This window comes from Pleurodeles waltl, chromosome 3_1, assembly GCF_031143425.1.
Source record: "Pleurodeles waltl isolate 20211129_DDA chromosome 3_1, aPleWal1.hap1.20221129, whole genome shotgun sequence".
NCBI lineage: Eukaryota > Metazoa > Chordata > Amphibia > Caudata > Salamandridae > Pleurodeles > Pleurodeles waltl.
This window is the reverse complement of record NC_090440.1, coordinates 252,647,861-252,665,798: the sequence shown is the minus strand read 5'-3', so window position 1 is coordinate 252,665,798 and position 17,938 is coordinate 252,647,861.

Sequence of the window (17,938 nt, the reverse complement as noted above, 5' to 3'; positions counted from 1 at the left end):
CAACTCCTCACAAATGTACCAATATCACAAACCGCACATCCCAACACCAAGCCCTGCATGCAACACCAATGCATGGACACCCATCACTAAAGCATGCCCACTGCATATACCCATACACCCCCCTAAAACCATCATCACACAAGCCACCACATAGGAATGCAAGCACTGGGGTACACGGTCACCAACCCATTGCACACCATGACACACACAGATGCAATAATCATGCTTTTCCACCCCTGCAGGACCACTACCCAACGTCACCAGACAGGAGGGTCCAGGCATCTCCACCCCACCCACAGAAGAGGCCCACAGTGATGACAGCAGCTCTGTCCAACTGGATCTAGAGGACCAGCCCGGACCATTGTGGGCCTCGGGACAGTCGGTTCCCCTCACACAGGCACAGGTCACCACAGACCTTCCACCCTCTGGTAACACCAGCACAGCACCCACCCAGCGGGCCCATACCTCCGTCCCCAGAACACGTCAATCAGCTGTGTGTCCACCACTACAGGGAACCCAGGATAACCCACCACCCCAACAACAACAGGGACCTGGGGGCAGTGGCAGTGGGCACACGGTCCAGGGGACGGAGGCCCAGGAACACAGGGGAACTGGGAGGGCTGCTGTGCGACAGGGGGTGGACAGGCCCAGGGAACCCACTCTCCACGAGGCCCTCTCCTCCATCATGGGAGCATACCACCACTCCCAGGGGACGATGGCAACGGTCCTGGCCAAGTTTCAGGAGACCCAGCGCATGCAAGAGGAACAGTATTTGGGGTTCAAGGAGGAACACAGAACCATCAGCTCCACCCTGGGCACCATCGTAGGGGTGCTGAAAGAAAGACTCAACACCAGGAGGGACACTGTGGCACTACAAGGGGGCCCTGACACTAGCATGGACGATGAACTGCCCACCACCTCCGCCAGCGCTAGTGGACAGGAGGCACCGCCACAGGAATACCACACCAGCACCCCACCACCTGCAGATGGAGAACCACCCCGCAAGCGGTCCCTGAGATCCAGGATCAAGGCAGAGCATGATGCCAAGACCCCCGCCAAGAAATGAGACCACCCTGATTGTCAACCCACTCTCCCACTTTGTCACCCTGTCCATATTAGAACTGCCCCAGCTCCACTTCCTATGCCCATATGGGCAATGCACCTATGAGACAAAGATACTGGACTCTGCCATGGACACTCCTCCGCCATCACCCCTCACCATTTAACTTCCCCCTCCAATATTTTGTATGTAAATAAACACACCTAAAGCACCAAAAGATCTGGAGTCTGTCTGTGATTTGGAAGTAGTTTATTTGCAATTACAGTGACAAAATTTCCAGGAAATAGTAATGTCAACAGACCTATGTCACACAGCTCTAGTCCATGAGGAATCTAAGCAGATGACACACGTTGGAACCCACACCTGTGAAACCGTAAGGGAAAGTGACAACTCAGTAACCATACACTGGGTGAAATCGACAGACAGGATAGAGGTAGAAGTGTAAAAGTACTTGTAGTAGGCAGGAATATATTCTCACATGTGTTTCACTGGAAATATTGCTGGATGACTGAGTCCCTGTTGTCAATGTCTTCTTCCTCTGCTTCCTCCTCATCACTGTCTACAGGCTGCACAGCTGCCACAACACCGCCTTCTGGACCATCCTCCTGCAGAAATGGCACCTGTCGTCGCAAAGCCAAGTTGTGAAGAATGCAGCAGGCCACGATGATCTGGCACACCTTCTTTGGTGAGTAGAATAGGGATCCACCTGTCATATGGAGGCACCTAAACCTGGCCTTCAGGAGGCCAAAGGTGCATTCGATCACCCTCCTAGTCCGCCCATGGGCCTCATTGTAGCGTTCCTCTGCCCTTGTCATGGGACTCCTCACCGGGGTCAGTAGCCATGACAGGTTGGGATAACCAGAGTCACCTAATAGCCACACCCGGTGCCTCTGGAGTTGACCCATCACATAAGGGATGCTGCTATTTCGCATGATGTAGGCATCATGCACTGAGCCAGGGAACATGGCATTCACATGGGAGATGTACTGGTCGGCCAAACATACCATCTGTACATTCATCGAATGATAACACTTCCGGTTCCTGTACACCTGTTCACTCCTGTGGGGGTGGGGGGACCAAAGCCACATGGGTCCCATCAATGGCACCTATGATGTTGGGGATATGTCCAAGGGCATAGAAGTCACCTTTCACTGTAGGCAAGTCCTCCACCTGAGGGAAAACAATGTAGTTCGGCATGTGTTTCAGCAGGGCAGACAACACTCTGGACAAAATGTTGGAAAACATAGGCTGGGACATCCCTGATGCCATGGCCACAGTTGTTTGAAAAGACCCACTTGCAAGGAAATGGAGCACTGATAGCACCTGCACCTGAGGGGGGATTCCTGTGGGATGGCGGATTGCTGACATCAGGGCTGGCTTCAACTGGGTACACAGTTCCTGGATTGTGGCACGGTCAAACCTGTAGGTGACGATCAAATTTCTTTCCTCCATTGTCGACAGGTCCACCAGCGTTCGGTACACCGGAGGATTCCGCCATCTCCTCACATGTCCCAGCGGACGGTGCCTATGAAGGACAACAATATATATATTTTTGCTTACTGATTTTTGATATATTACAATGGTTACACTCATTTCCTTTTGTCTTTGCATTCTTCCATGGGGGTTGGAGGGTGTTACTGTAATGTATAGATATGCATTGGTGTGTGTGTTGTAGTGGGTGAGGGTGGGGGTGGGGGTTCGGGTGTTGCGTGTGTGTGTCTCTGTTTTGTGCCTTCCCCCTCCCAATGTCATAGGTGCAGTATTCACTGTGGTCTTCGCCCCCGGCATAGGTGCTCCTCGTAGAGGAGCAGGAAGACTAGCGCTGGGAGAATATGAAGTTCCGGCTCCATGCTGTCCTCCTTCCTCGTGGAGTGTGTAGAGGTGAGTGTTTTTCCTTCGAAATGCCTGTTTCCGCCGTTTTTATCTGCCGTGAATCCGCCCCGGAAAAGGTGGCGGATTGGCCTATCATAATAGTGTGGGCGGTACATTGTCTCCCGCCTGTCTGTTGGTGGTGACCGCCACGCTGTTTGTCTGTACCGCCGTGGCGGTCGGAGTGTTAAAGTGGCTGTCTTTGTTGGCGGTTTCCGCCACCGTCGTAATTCCTAAATTTTTACCGCCGGCCTGTTGGCGGTCTTACCGCCACTTTAACACTGTCTGCCAGGGTTGTAATGACCACCAATGTTATTTAAGGTGAACATCCAGTTGGACAGGGTATTAATCCCATTATCTACAACAGCTAATGCCTTCTGTAAATTTTCTTGATCTATTTGCCTTACCCGGGCAGCAGCTTCTTGTTGGGAAAGCTTCCAAATTTAATTATATACTTCATCTAAGAAGCGCTTTCTGCATTGTTTTCTGGGGCCTAACAGAAAGTCCTGTAAGTCAATGTTATTAGACAGGAGACTGAGGTGTTCTCTAACCGCATCTAGTGAGGAACTATTTAACCATTGCTGGCATAGTTTCCATAAACTATGGCCCTCATTACAACCCTGGCGGTCGGTGTTAAAGCGGCGATAATACCGCCAACAGGCTGGCGGGAAAAAAAATGGAATTACGAATGTGGCGGAAACCGCCAACATAGACAGCCACTTTAACACTCCAACTGCCACAGCGGTACAAACAAACAGGGTAGCCGTCACCGCCAACAGACAGGCGGAAGACAATGTTCCGCCCATTCCGCCCACAGTATTATGAGAGGCCAATCCGCCACTTTTTCCGGGGCGAAACCAACGCGAACAAAAACACGGCGGAAACAGGACTTGGAAGGGAAAACACTCACCACTCCACACCCCACGAGGAACCAGGACGTCATGGAGCCAGAACTCCAAATACTCCCTGCAATGGTATTCCTGCTCCTCCATCAGGAGCACCAAAGACGGCGGCGATGACCACGGTTGAGTACTGCACCTACAACACAGGGGAGGGGGGAGGGAAAAGAGAGTGACACACACATGCAACACACAATACCCCCACCCCCGCCCACAACAACATACACACAAATACATGCTGCAACAATACATTTACACCCCACCCACCCCCCGGAAGAACGCAAGGACAAAAGGAAATGAGTCGAACAATTGTAATCATGATAAAACCAGTAGTCAAAACTCTAAATACAGTATATACAATTATGTACACCAACTACACAAGTCTGGATAGTGCACCAATTATTGTCCATGGACCACTGGGCCCAAAATGCATGGGCGAGGCCCACACTCAATACCAGACTTCAAACGGAGAGAACACTGCAGGGACATCAGATCGAAATGAAACAGGCACCTCAGGGAGAAGGAAAGGGGGGGCACCTCAGCCGGATGAGTGCACAACGCCACTGCTCCACGAGGGGGCTCCATGCCCACTGCTGTATCCTGGGGAGTGCAAAGCCGAAGTCTCTCATGTCTTTCCAGTGGGTGGTTTGCCCACTGCTCTATCCTGAGGAGTGCAAAGCCACATGTCTCTCAAGTCTTTCCAGTGGGTGGGTTGACCACTGCTCTATCCTGGGGAGTGCAAAGCCACAGTCTCTCAGGTGGATGCCTTTCTCCACTGGTTCTGGATGGGGCTTTGTGCCGAGAGTGCTTCATCCTGCCAAGGACTGGGGTAGTGGATGTGATACTCCACTGGTCCTGGATGGGGCTTTGTGCCCAGAGTGCTTCATCCTGCCAAGGACTGGGGTAGTGGATGTGATACTCCACTGGTTCTGGAGGGGGCTTTGTGCCCAGAGTGCTTCATCCTGCCAAGGACTGAGGTAGTGGATGTGATACTCCACTGGTTCTGGAGACGGCTTTGTGCCCAGAGTGCTTCATCCTGCCAAGGACTGAGGTAGTGGATGTCTTTCTCCACTGGTTCTGGATGGGGTGTTGTGCCCAGAGTGCTTCATCCTGCCAAGGACTGAGGTAGTGGATGCCTTTCTCCACTGGTTATGGAGGGGGCTTTGTGCCAAGAGTGCTTCATCCTGCCAAGGACCGAGGTAGTGGATGTGATACTCCACTGGTTCTGGAGGGGGCTTTGTGCCCAGAGTGCTTCATCCTGCCAAGGACTGAGGTAGTGGATGCCTTTCTCCACTGGTTCTGGATGGGGCTTTGTGCCCTGAGTGCTTCATCCTGCCAAGGACTGAGGTAGTGGATGCCTTTCTCCACTGGTTCTGGAGGGGTATTTGTGCCAAGAGTGCTTCATCCTGCCAAGGACTGAGGTAGTGGATGTGATACTCCACTGGTTCTGGAGGGGGCTTTGTGCCCAGAGTGCTTTATCCTGCCAAGGACTGAGGTAGTGGATGCCTTTCTCCACTGGTTCTGGAGGGGGCTTTGTGCTCAGAGTGCTTCATCCTGCCAAGGACTGAATTAGTGGATGTGATACTCCACTGGTTCTGGAGGGGGCTTTGTGCTCAGAGTGCTTCATCCTGCCAAGGACTGAGGTAGTGGATGTGATACTCCACTGAAGGTGGTGCAACATGCAAGGTGCCCTGGCTCTTGGAACTGACCACCAGACTCTGACGACTGACCACTGGGGATGGCAGCCATGTCTGCGGTGGTGCCACTGGCTCAGGATGTCGCGGGGCCGCTGGCGGTGCTTGCGGCGGTGTCAGTAGCGGCTGTGCTTTTGGCGGGCTCTGTGGCATCGGTGCCGGTGGAGGGCTCTGTGGTATCGGTGCTGGCGGCGGACTCTATGGCATTGGTGCTTGTGGCGGACTCTGTGTCATCGGTGCTTGTGACGGGCTCTGTGGCGGCGGTGCTTGTGGCGGGCTCTGTGGCGGCGGAGCTGGTGGCGGGCACAGTGACAGCGGTGCAGGTGGCAGGCTCTGTGGCAGCAGTGCTGGTGGAGGGCACAGTGACAGCGGTGCTGGTGGCATGCACAGTGACAGCGGTGCTGGTGGCGGTGCTTGTGGCGGTGCATGTGACGGTGCTGGTGGCGGTCTTGTCTGCCGTACAGGTTGGCGTCGACGTGACCTGCCCTTGATTTTCTGGCCCTTCACCACCTTGGATGGTGGTGCAGCTGTCTTGCCACTATCCCCTTTTGTCTTGCCTGAGCCCTTGGTGGCAGGTGTTTTCACCTTCTCCCTCTGGGATGTGGGCAACTTTTTTACTTTTGCAGGTGACAGAATGTCCTTGCCCTCGCTCCATGGCACACTGGCAGCCCTGATGCTTGGTGCACTCCAAAAGCCCGCAGTTGCTGTCACCACTGTGCCCGGTGTAGTGGTGGCTGAGGTGCTGGGTTAGGACCTTGAAAGCCTGGCCCTAGGGGATGGACGGGGGGGAGGAGGTGTAGGGAAGAGGTCAATATTAGCTAGGAAAAGTTTTTTTGACACACTGGGACGGGTAGATGGAGGGGGTTTGGGAGTGGAGGAAGAGGTAGTGGTTGTAGGAGGTGTACATTTGCTGAATTTGGGTGAAGGTGCATGGGCTGGAGGCTGTTGTGGGTGGATGGCTGTTGGGTGGGTGTAGAGGACACAGGGGATGTGTGAATGGGGGTGGTGAGTGCACGTGAGCGGTGTGTGGTGATGGGCGTGCTGGTGATGGAAGTAGTAGCTGAAGATGTAGTGCATGCAGGTGTGAGTGGAGATGAGACAGGGAGGGAGGAGGGAGACATGGAAGAGGGGGACACAGTGGAGGCAGTGGATGTTGGTATGTGTGCAGGGGTATGATGCCTGTGTGAGTGCTTGTGGGATGTGTGGTGCTTATGTTTGCCAGAGCCACCCTTGTGTGTTGAGGTGTGTGCATGCTGGTCTGATGGTGCGCTTGGGATAGGCTGAGGTACAGGGGATTGGGTCTGGGTGGAGGAAGTTGGAGGGGGGAGGCTGGACACAGGGACAATGGCTGCCATCAGTGCTGAGGCCAGAGCCTGAAATGCTCTCCACATATGCATTTGTTTGTTGCAAATGCCTCTCGACACCCTGAATGGCATTCACAATGGTAGATTGCCCAACAGTGAGGGATCTGAGGAAGTCAATGGACTCCTCACTGAGGGCAGCAGGGCTGGCATGGGCTGAGGTGCCTGGGGCGAAGGAGATGCCCACCCTCCTGGGTGAGCGGCCACAGGACACACGCTGAGGGGCTGCTGGGAGGGCGGTGCTGTTAGGGGGGGTGGCGGCTGTACCTGTTGATGTGGGGGGCACAGAGGGGCCCGCCACCGCAAGGGAGCTCCCATCAGAGGAGGAGTAGCTGTCACGGATGTCACCTCCTGGCCCTGCCGTGGAGCTCCCCTCGCCCTCTGTCCCACTGGTGGCTTCAGACTCCGTTGTCTCACTGTCCAGGGCCAAGTGGGATGTAGCTTCCTCCTGCTCTGGTGCCACTGCTCCTCCACCTGATGATGCTATTGCACACAAGAACAGGGAGAGCACAAAAAGGGGGGTAGACAGAAGAAAGACATGTTCAGTGCATGCAATACCACTACCGTTGGCAGACACTACAGTCACAGCAGCCCTCTGCACTACGCCATGCACTTATAGTTCCCAGATTAATCACATGCCCATGGGTTACAAGGCCTATGCCCGATTGCTGCACACATGGAAGTCACAGGAGCCTGACTAGGAGTAGATGGCTCTTACCACTGGTGGGGTTGGGATGCCACATAGCCTGCCTCACAAAGGGTCCTTGACTACAAAGCTTGCCCTGGCCTAGGGTATACCACTGCCCACCTCCCCCACCCAGACACCTCGTAATGCGTGCAGAGTCAGATGGATGTGACGGTACTCACCCTCTTGTGGCTGCTGTGATGCCCTCAAGCGCCCATCCAACTCCGGATACGCCACCGCCAGGATCCAGAACATCAGGGGGGTCATGGTGCGACGGGCACCCCTCCCACGTTAGGAGGCCATCCCCAGCTGGGCCTCCGCTGTCTTGTTGCTCCAGCAGCGAATGTCCTCCCATCTTTTTCAGCAGTGGGTGCTCCGTCTGTGGTGGACCCCCAGGGTACGGACGTCCTTGGCGATGGCACGCCAAATATCCTTCTTCTGGTGGGCGCTGACCTACAGGAATAGTACAGGGGAATAGGTAAAACTTTAACCGTCCGGACCGTCACAGTCATTGGCAACTCCAGAGGCACCATCTGTGGCTAATAGGTGAGGACAAGGACCCAATACCCTGTGAATAGTTGTCGGGGTCTGGGGTTGTCCCGAAGGGTTAGTGTGTGTCTAACAGTTGTCCCTCGACATTTGCAGGTGACTCTGGGTACCCCAACCTGTCATGGATACTGACCCCAGTGAGAAATACCAGGACAAGGGCAGAGGAACGCTACAATGAGGCACATGGGCGAACTAGGAGAGTGATTGAAAGGACCTTCGGCCTCCTGAAGGTCAGGTTCGGTGCCTCCATATGACAGGTGGTTCTCTCTACTACTCACCAAAGAAGGTGTGGCCTGCTGTATGCTGCACAACCTGGCTTTGGGACAACAGGTGCCTTTTCTGCAGGAGGATGGTCCAGAAAGATGTCTTGTGGCAGCTGTGGAGCCTGTGGACAGTGAAGAAGAGGAGGCAGAAGACGAGGATATCGACAAGAGAAACAGCGTTATCCAGCAATACTTCCAGTGAGACACAGGTAAGAAAATGTCACTGCCTCACACATCTCATACAATTGTTAGACCTATCATATGTCTGTCACTTTCACCCAGTGTATGGACCCTGACTTGTCACTTTGCCTTTCCATTTCACAGATTTGGGTCACACCGTGTGACCTCTGCTATATTACTTCATGGACTAGAGCTGAGTTGCATCGATATGTTGTCATTACAATTGACATTGCTATTTTCCATTGTTATTGCTAATACACATTTGTGAAAGCACATACTGGCTCCACATTTTTGTGATTCAAGGGTGTTTATTTCAGTGCAAATTAGTGGATGGGTTTGTAAAATGGGCAGGGGTGATGGTGGTGGATTGTCCATGGCAGAGTCCAGTCTATTTGTTTCACAGGTGCATTGTCCAAAGGGGCATGGGAAGTGGAGCTAGGTCAGTTGATGGATGGACAGGATAACGAAGTGGGACAGAAGGATGACATTCAAGGGGACTCTCATTTCCTGGTGGGGGATTTGGCATTGTTCTCTGTCTTTGTCCTGCATCTCAGGGACCCTTTGCGGGGTGGTTCTCCATCTGCAGGGGTGGGGTGCTGATGATAAACATCTTTGTTTTCAAATACAGTATGATTCTGCAATTCAGTCATCATAGAATCAACTGTTTTCACATGCCAGTCATCAGAAACAACTCTGAGTATTATTATATCTTACATTGAAAGTTTAAACACATATGCTATTTGAATGACTCCGTAGGGCCATGTATATCGAATATTACTTTACACCCAACAATCCCATCAGGAATTGGTATGGCGGAAATATTCATAAAGGACAAGTCTCTGCGGACCTTGTGTGGAGAAAAATGTGGTTTTAGGACTCATCCACCAGTTCAACTGTTGATTTTTCAGGAAGAAAATTACCATGTATTAACAAAAAGAAAGTGATGACAAACCCAATCCAAAGCAGTGAAGCTAGTCAAGGAAAGCCAGAGGTAGTTCAATAGAAGAATAAAGTAAGTTACTTTAAGCCTGTTTATCAGCTTGCGTGTTTTTGACAGTCCAGGTGTCGAAGAGGCGAATGAGTCTGAGACTTCATCGTTGATGTCGGCAAAATATCCAGAGGCAGTTTGTTTAAAAACTGGAGCAGTGTTAGTAGGTGGTGTTGGTGTTTCCCGCTGTGGCACCATCTGTCTGTTATGAAGTTGTGTCAAATTGATCAGTTATTTCTGTATTGTTTGCTGTCAGTGGAACTAATGCAAGATCATTTTCCACCCTCCCCAAGCTCGGAGAGGTGTCAGTGTTGCTGCTTTAAACTTGTAGAGGAACTTCCTGACCAGTACTGAGAGGGATTCGGGAACTACTGGCTGCTCCTTTTGGTCAGCTGTGCAGGATTGGCCACATGGTGTAGTTTGACATTGTCGATGGAGACAAAACGATTTTCTTTGGCACCTGCCAACGGTGGTAGAATGACAGTTCTGGTATTGTGTATTCCCAAGACTGGGACTGGTGCACGATAAGAAGGACCAAATTCCTTTTTCACAGCAACCTTTTCACGTACTAGATCCCCAACTTTAGGAATCCAGCCTGTAGGCGTTACAAGTACAACCTTAATTCCTGTGGAGGCAGCACTGGCAGAAGCGTTTTTGTTACGGAACTGTTACAATTCCTGTAAGACAGTGACACATTCATTTATGTCAAAAGGTGTTTCTGCCGCCTCCACGCCAGGACCATCAAGATCTGGAACATACATTTGAGTTCCGAACAGGCACTCATATGAAGTGTGACCTCCCAGGGACCTTCTAGGCAGATTGTTAAGTGCTCTCTGGACTCCATACAGGTGATTAAGCCAACTACGACCTGTACCTAAGACTCTGGCAATTAAGGATTGCTTTAAATCACGGTTTATTCACTCCACGACACTATTTCCCTCGGAATGAAATGGAGACGAGTACTGGAGTTGGACCTCCAACGAAGCCATGGCGTCCCTGAATGCCCTTGAGGTGAAAGCAGGGCCCTGGTCCGAGTGGAAAGCTGCAACTGCATATGTACTGATAAAGACTCGCAAATCTTTCATAACAGTCTGAGCATCAGCCGAGCCTTGTGGCCACACCTATAGAAATCTGGAGCAAGAGTCGACAGCGACTAAGGTGTATTTGTATGCACTGTCTGGGGTCAGGGGACCGCAATGGCCCAAGTACACACATTGTAAAGGTTTGTTGGAAATTAAGAGGGGTGTCTGCTGTGGGCACTTGGCAGTGGAAACTTTAATTTGTTGGCAGATGTCACAACAAAGGACATAATGCTTGGCCTCTTTGTATAGGCCTGGCCACCAATAGCTGGCTTGTAGCAAAGATAGTGTAGCCGCCACACCAGCATGGGCAAATGCTACCCCCTCATGTGCTGCTTTAATCAACTCTGGTCTTATATCTTTGTTGGGAACATCTTGAAACCCTACGCTTAGTATTTTAACTTCAGCAGTTAGGCAGCCTCCATTCGGAAGGAATATTTAGCAGGAAATGCTTTTGGATGGGGCGTACCATCAGCAGTAACTTTCACAGCAGTCCATATGTCTTCGTCTGGTTTCGCACTTAAGTGGGTTACTGCAGAAACAGTGGCCTTGGCTACTGCTGACTTTGCGGCTTCATCAGCCAGTGTATTCCCAGCCACGTGTATTCCAACGCGCTGGTGTCCAAGTGTATGTACAACATGGACATTTGTAATGTTTACTTAAGATCCGCTACTTTCCCCCAGAGAAGTCTGTTTTTAATGGTGTTGCCTTTAGAATCTCTGAACCCGTTCTGGCGCCAGTAATGCTGGTATTCATTGAAGGACTGGACACAATAGTACGAATCACAAACAACCAGCGTTAGCTGTGCAGGATCAGTATGCTCCAGTGCCATCACCAGAGCTTTTAGCTCTGCCAGTTGTGCTGTGCAATCCCCTAGCGTTTGCGTGACTGTATGTTGGGGATAAAATGTATTATCCTTCATGAAGCCACGTACGATTGCGCAAGCAGCGGAGTATTGATGCTTTGTGCCAATTGCAGGTTGAGCTGAGTCATCGGTGTACATGACTCTGATATTGATCAATAGGCAGTGGGTTTGCAGGAACTGGGTATTCCACTTCATATTGCAAAAATTCTTGAGTTTGTAATTTTGGGTCAAAAATGTAGTCTTCATCAGTGGCTGTCAAAGATGTGCCCATTATATCAAACGTGGATGTAATGCTTTAGCGTTAGGGACGCTGGCCTTTTTGACAGCTTCAAGGGCTGGAATGGGAGAAACGACAATAATGCGTTTGCCCTGGGCTAGAGGTCTTTCTTTAAGGACAGCCATCTGAATAGCAGTGAGAATTTTCTCGGTGGGAGCAAAGCGTTGTTCTGCTGCTGACTACAAATGTGATTTGTATGCAATTGGGACGGTTTCATCCTCACTAAAGGTTACATAGGTGAAACCAATGGCACCAGCAATTACTCTGATGACCAAGTGTGTTTTATTGTCCCTTATGAGTAGATGTTGTGCTGTAAGTATGTCTGTCTGCAGGTCTCTGAGAATGCGTGTGTGTTAGACTGTCCAAAATATACTTGAAAAGTCAGGACGTATTAAGTCATACAAATGTTTTATGTGTGATGTATAATCTGGAATGTAAATTCTGCCAAAATTTAAGAAACCCAATAGAGATTGGAGTTTTTGTAATCATATTTGGTGGTTGTAATTGTGCGCATTTTTCTAAGAATTGTGGCGCTAGGCTCTTTCCTTCGCTCAATAGCTCATATCCCAGAAACAGGACGCTGAGGAAGGCTATTTTTGTTTTTTGGAAGTTTAATTTGTAGCCTAATTTGTAGCCTGCAACAATGCGGGCTACCCGTCTTAAATGTTGTAGCAATTCATCATCCGTGAGATAGATATTATCTACATAGGACAATGCTTAAGGGTCAATGTATTGCGAAATTGCAGTCACACGAGCTGCGAACAGTCCTGGGCTGTTCTTGTATCCCTGGGGTAAACTACAGAATTTTTCTGGGAGCCTTGTGCGCTGAAACTTGTTAAGTCTCTACTCTCAGGTGCTATATTCTGGCAGAAGAAACAATTAGAAATGTCCAGCGTTGTTTTGTATTTTTTGTGCACTATGTTGTTCATCAGCTGTGTGCTATGTGAGTTTTGTATAGCATATGTGCGTGTATGACTGTTTTGATGTCTGTAGTCTAAGACTATTCTGTATGAAAGGTCTGGTTTAGCTACTGTGAATAAAGGATTATTCATTGGGGGGAACACAGGGTTCAATTACGCCCTTGTACTCTAGTTGTGTGAGAATTTCTCTCACAGGTGCTTTAGCATCATGTTTTATTGGATACTGAGGTTGAGGTTGGGGTTGTTTTTTAATAGGAATTACATGATAGGGGGATTCTTTAGCCCATCCTACATGGTTGCGATATAACGCTGGTGCCTGCGCCAATGAGCAATCGATGGCGGAGGATTCAGCGAGTTCCTCCTGAACAAGGGGCGAGAAAGAATGTTTAATAACGTCTTCTCCATATGGGCAGATGTGGACAAGTTCTTGTTCGGCCAGCAAAACATAATTTTTATTTATTACGAGATCCCAAAGGAATGCGTTAATTCTGAGTTTGATGTCTCCTTCTATCTGTAGCATTACTTTGTACACCGTATCAGGCATGGAGACATGCATGTCCACAGTTTCTACTTGTAGAAAGTCATCAGTTGCTTTCACCTTCAGATGCTCTAGAAGACTCCGACGAACTATTGTGGCCTCTGCCGCGCTGTCTAGCAGTGCTAGAGCCCACTTCCTATTCTTCAAGAGGACCCTCTTCTTGAGTGGCATGTCGAACTGCAACTGCTGCCACTTTTTTCTTTTTAAATTGTGGTTTTTGTTGGGGAGGTTTCTCTTCCTTTTTAACAGAAACCCCTGTTGAGCGTTGTGATTCCTGTCTTGGTTTCACGTATTCTGTTCTTCGCTGTGATCGCCCACCTCTCTCAATGCGTTTTTCCGATGAGTCCTGAAAGGAAAGAGATTGGCGTGTATCAGTATATTGATATCTATCAGGCATTTTTATATTATCTTTATTTCAGAGCTTATATCTATTCTGTGGGGTCTCCGTACGTGGAGATTCTCCCCTTTCTTTTTTAGGTGTTTGTTGTTTTTTATCCCAGCATTTCTTGTTACCCTCAGGAGCTTGCTTGGAGAAATCTTTATTTGATTTGCCCTGAAATTGCAGTTTAGTTGGTCCAGCTCCTAGACTATCCCGACCAATACTAGAATAGGTCTCTGCGATAATCTTTGGCAGCTAGCGTTCTTGATCCTGTTGAGGAACATCCCGGAGCCACATGCACACTGCTAGTGCGATCACTTCCCCTTTAAGGTTACTCAAAATAATTGAAGATACTGTGGCAAAATTGCCCATAAATTGCATCCCCAAGCCTAGGGCCAGGGCAGACCCGTATTCATCTTGAATTTATTTCAACACTTCTGGCAAATTGGCAAGTGTCGGGGTACCGTGTGCGGTAGTGTAGAGCGCAGCAAATACAGTGCCCATGTATTACAGTTATCTACTGTGGGGACCATCCCAAATGGTAAGTACATCGTTAGAATTCTATGTTTATCCTGAGGTCCCGTTTGGGGTACTACTGCCTGCAGCACATTAATTTTTTGAGCTAACCAAAACGGAGTTTCCTCTCGTTTGGGCTGTACCTTACCCATAATCGAATGTACAGTTGCAGGGTTAATACTCGGCATCACTGCCTGTGGTTGCACTGGAGCAGCATGTGCTGGGTTCATATTCAATGTTTGCATTACAAACTGTACTAATCGTCTATATATTGCCATCAGATCAGTGTATATACGATGGACTTCAGCTACTGCTAAGTTTGCTATTGCAGAGTGAGGTGTATAAGTGGCCAATAAGGGCCATGTAGGACCTTCATTACTTAGATGACCTAATCTAATTGGTAAAATCATGTCGGGTAGGGAGCCATCAAGCAATTATTATGTTCTTGATAAGAAAAAGGTATTTCTAAATATGCATATGCTCTGTATTGTCCAGGTACATTTGCAGGTAGATAGTGATCAAATGTGTTCGTGTTCCCATCAACTGCTGGAAATGTGACCCAATAATAGAAAAGTGTATCTGCATCAACAACAAATGTGACTGGACCTCCCCGGGCCTTTAGGCCATTTGCCAATAATTGTGCAGTCAGGGGTTGTCTCATATTGACTGCAATTGCTACCTGTTGCGGATTCGCCATAATAGATGATAAATTTGTTCAGAGATAAGTACACCAAATGGGGATTTTCCTTTTAAAGTTCAAGCTTGAACAACCTCCTGCATCAGATAGGGTGCCCTACTTAGCTGAGGAGGAAATTCTCAATACTACGGTCATCTCCGTATATAGTACTGAGGTGTCTTTATATACAGTAAGACAGAGATACTCAGGAGGGCCCGAAAATTAGAGCCTGGCTAAACGTTGGTGGCGCCATGTCGCGTAGGCTCTCATTATTCTAATGAGACTACTGGATTTCGAGCGGCAGAATTGCCTGCGGTGTGGGAGACTGAGTCTGACCCACTACACGTGACACCTGTCGCTCCAATCCGGGTTTTGCTCCGGCTAACTAGCAGTGCCTCATCTCCACGGAAGGGTGGGGTGATTGGGCAGCCAAGCACATGACATAATTGATTTCTCAGGGAAACCGTGGTCACTCAGGTCTCATCCGTTTCCCTCAGTTACATTAATCTCACATACCCAATGACAAACAGAGGCAGTATATGTTTCAATAAGGTTTTAATGAAGCAATTGCATCTTAGATAAGAAAGCATGGACTGCAATAACCAGGACGATAAAGCACGTGAAGATTAAGATTGTGACAAGGAGAGTAAAGTATAAAATTAATGCTACCATATTGTCACTAGAATAAACAGACTAATTCCTATCTAGGCTATAATAGAGGGCAATGTGTTAAGTCCTAATTTTGCCCTTCAGGTTCCCTTGGGAAGACATCATCCCCCATACCTGAGCAGATGCCTGATGTCTGCATAAGCAGCTGTAGCGAAGCCTTCAGCAATCAGCATACAGTCGTGGTTCTCTAGCCGGAATCTCCCTCTAGCGTGTAAGGGACAGGGAAGAGTTTTTATAATAAAACAGCTGATGTTCTGAGAAAATGTCCCTGCATAAGGATGTGTGTTTTCTATGAGTGTCAGAGACAAAACTTTATACCACCTTCACCAGCAACCTATCTTAATACAGCCTTGGAAGAAGCACAGAGTGAGCAAGAATGTCTTATTTGAGAACTGAGTGCTGGCCTAAGCAAAAACAGTCAGATAGAGAGAAATAAAACAAGACCGTAGAAGTGGCTATTGTAACAATAATAAAGCAGAGCCGAATAAAACATATCTAGGTTAAAGTGCACAGCAGCAGGCCTAGTACGTTAAAATAACGTGCATGGAGCTATAACTAAAATGGCTACACAACACTATTGTTTAACCAACCCATTCTCATGAGAAAGGATAAAATCATCTTGTGCCATGGGAAGGAACATGGATTACAACAAGTGATGTACACATTGTTAAACTATTCGAGTCACACAGAAAGGAGAGATGACTACACACCAAACCTAGGAATATCTGTGGATGTTTCAAATCTGATTTGTGCTTTAATTTTTGTTGTATATAGTGCCTTTTACGTAATGTGGACGCATCGAATGGACCAACCAAACTGTTTGGAGTATTTCTAAGTTAGGGAAGGAGTTGTAAGTTCAGAGGCAGCCCCCTTTTGAAGCTTGTTCTGTTAACTTGTCCCCTTGGATGTTCTGCATTTTCTCCCCATTGGTGGCTCTAATGGACTTTGCTGCTGACCTACATGCTTTGCTGACGAAACTGAATTGAATGCTGATCCTAGGAGAATTATGTTCTAATGCAAATGTTATTTTCCCCTGACCTGCTTCCCTGAGTAGAGTTAGCATGCTTACATCTGTCTTTTATTTTTATTTGTAGTATTAGTCCAAGTCCGAGCTAGTTGCTTTTCCAAATTATTTTTGTCTTTTCCTTTTGACTTTTGCCAGCATGTGTTAGCCCACTCCCACACATGCTTGTCCTGATATGGTTAGTATTAGGGAGAACCTATGTCCGTATCCCTGAATTCTGAATCTGTGTAATTGATTTGATTAACGTATTCACAGCCTGAATTGAAATGTGTTTCTGTCTCAAAGTGAAGGCCTTCTTAATATGCATTATTCTTCTAGAGTGATGATGTTGAGTAGATTAAACTTGTTTCATAGATTTGGTCAACTTATGGTGTTCATTTATCTTTAGAATCTGATTCTGCGCACTAATTATGTGACAGCGTGGTTATAAAATTAAGCTTTGAAATTTTCACTTTGACAGGAGTATTCTTCCGTGGCCACATGGGTCATGGTGTTAAAATATGTTAGTTGGAATTGAATTGATTATGCATGGTTACCACACTCTCCACTATATCAAAAGATCACATTGACCAAGGGAAAAGAAGCGTTTTTCGAATCCTGCGAAGGATGAGGAAAACACGCTAGCAACAGCGTTGGTGCAATACTTTTAACGGGATAGTACCATCACCTCTCACTAACAAATAGGGCAGTGAGTACATGCACATCTCTATTTCCACTTAAAGCACTCTGTTTAATAGCAAAGACTTACACCACGATTTCCTAACATTCATAATTAAAGCTTATTTGCACTGTTGTTTGCACCACTTTATTTCTCACAATGCTGTGTCAGAGCCTGTGCTAAATAATACTAAATCTGGGCCTTAGCGCATGTGTGAGTCTGTGTGTAAGATGAAGACACAAGCATCTGTCATTTAAGTAGGATACAGTATGAAACTCAATGTATGATAAGGGGGAAGGGGGAGAGACATATTGTCAGAGAGCGGATAGTAGAACTAAGATCTGTCTGAGGGCAACACATGCATTTACAGTTGCTTGTTCTTGATAATGGTTAAGTAGCACAGTAGGTTAAGTATCTTCTGCAGAACTATGAGATCCAGCTGCAGGTTTATAGGTTTGAATGGAAGCAGAAATAAGTCTGAGGTTGATAACGGAACACTATCAAGTAGGGTGTATACAACGCGTTGTTCTAGCTGAAAGACAGCATCCTACAATGCGGGATATATGCTGTGGCGATACAAAAGCAGAGAAAGGGCGCTTAAAAAATTAACAATGAGCAACCGGAGATGGTGGAAGAGTCAATGTTGGTGAGGACACGGGCTGCTTTACTCTGAGCTATTTCGGCATTAAAGATTTACCGGCTTTCTTTCACCCTCTTGGAATACTCACACCCTCCCCCACTCCGTAAGTGGGCGTCCAAGTGTGACCGTGGACCCTGGGGAGCGCGGCT